This window comes from Gossypium arboreum, chromosome 11 (genome assembly GCF_025698485.1).
Source record: "Gossypium arboreum isolate Shixiya-1 chromosome 11, ASM2569848v2, whole genome shotgun sequence".
Classification (NCBI taxonomy): Eukaryota; Viridiplantae; Streptophyta; class Magnoliopsida; order Malvales; family Malvaceae; genus Gossypium; species Gossypium arboreum.
Window position 1 is genome coordinate 110,977,341 of NC_069080.1, and position 1,560 is coordinate 110,978,900.

General features: G+C 39.2%; 1 non-coding gene across 1 annotated transcript; it reads left to right on the forward strand.

Annotated features, from left to right (window-relative positions):
- The first annotated feature begins 849 nt into the window (after window positions 1–849).
- LOC128285075 (small nucleolar RNA R71) lies at window positions 850–956 on the forward strand. The gene has a single exon (XR_008275490.1). It is a non-coding gene; the product is annotated as a small nucleolar RNA R71 (small nucleolar RNA).
- Window positions 957–1,560: the final 604 nt, after the last annotated feature.

Sequence of the window (1,560 nt, forward strand, 5' to 3'; positions counted from 1 at the left end):
CTTACCTGTTCGGGATCATTATTGTTTACCTCTTCTCGTCCTTTGTTCGTCTTATTGTTTTGCTGTAATTCTGGTTCAGGTGCAATGAATCCTTCCTTATCTTGAGTGCTAATTGCATTGAGGTGTTCCCTCGGATTAGGTTCAGTATTACTTGGTAGGCTGCCCTGTGGTCGTTCGGAGATTAGTTTGGACAGCTGGCCTATCTGAGTTTCGAGTCCTTGGATCGATGCTTGTTGATTCTTAAGTGCTGTCTTGGTATTTTGGAAACGAGTTTCTGACACCGAGATGAATTTAGAAAGCATCTCTTCAAGGTTTGGTTTCTTCTCTTGTTGATAAGGTGGCTGTTGAAAACCCTGAGGATTTTGTGGCTTTTGATTCTTTTGACCACCCTAGGAGAAATTTGGGTGGTTCCTCCAACCTGTATTATAGGTATTACTGTATGGGTTATTTGGAGATCTAAAATTATTGTTACCCATTTAGTTGACTTGTTCTTCTTCAGTTGTAGGATTGAAGGGTTGGTATTCTGTATGCACACCTCCTCCGCTTGAGTCACACCTCATTACTGGATGTACCTGCATAGAACCAAGAAAACTATCAATCTTTTTATTGAGAAGTTCTACCTGATTTGAGAGCATAGTGTCTGAATCGATGTTATAGACATCGGCTGTTTTCGTTAGCTTTGTCCTCATAACTTGCCACTAATAGTTGTTTAGTGACATATCCTCTATGAATTCATAGGCATCTTCCGGTGTTTTATTGTTAATGGTCCAGCCAGCAGCTGCGTCAATCATTTTTCTTGTCGAGGGATTCACACCATTGTAGAACGTTTGAACTTGCAGCCAAAGCAGTAACCCATAGTGAGGGCACCTTCTCAGTAAGTCTTTGTATCTCTCCCATGCATCGTAAAGTGTTTCTAAATCCATCTGCACAAAAGAAGAGATATCATTACGCAATTTAGTCGTTTTAGCCGACGAAAAATATTTTAGTAAAAATTTCTCGGTCATTTGTTCCCAAGTAGTAATTGACCCTCGTGGTAACGAGTTCAACCACTATTTAGCTTTGTTTCTTAGTGAAAAAGGAAATAACTGAAGACGAATGGCATCATCAGAAATGCCATTTATTTTGAATGTATCGCAAAATTCAAGAAAATTTGCCAAGTACGTGTTGGGATCTTCATGCTGCAAACCATCAAACTGAACAAACTGCTGTATCAACTGAATGATGTTAGGTTTTAGTTCAAAATTTTTCACAGCAATAGCAGGTCTAACTATACTAGACTCAGTTCCTATTAAAGAGGGTTTAGCATAGTCATACATAGTTCGTGGAGCATGATTTTCATTAGCCGCTTGCAAGAGGTAGCTGATTGTTTTGGTTTTCAGCCATCTCTTCAGTTGGGGGTTGAGTTTCGTCTTCTTGCTCGTTTTTCGCGTATCGTAAGCTGTGCCTTATCTCTATTTGATTTCTACAAATTGTACGATCGATTTTTTCGTCAAAAAGTAGTGGTCTTGACGGGTTTCTTCTAGTCATAAGCTATAAAAATCTGCCAAGAGAAAGAGAAAA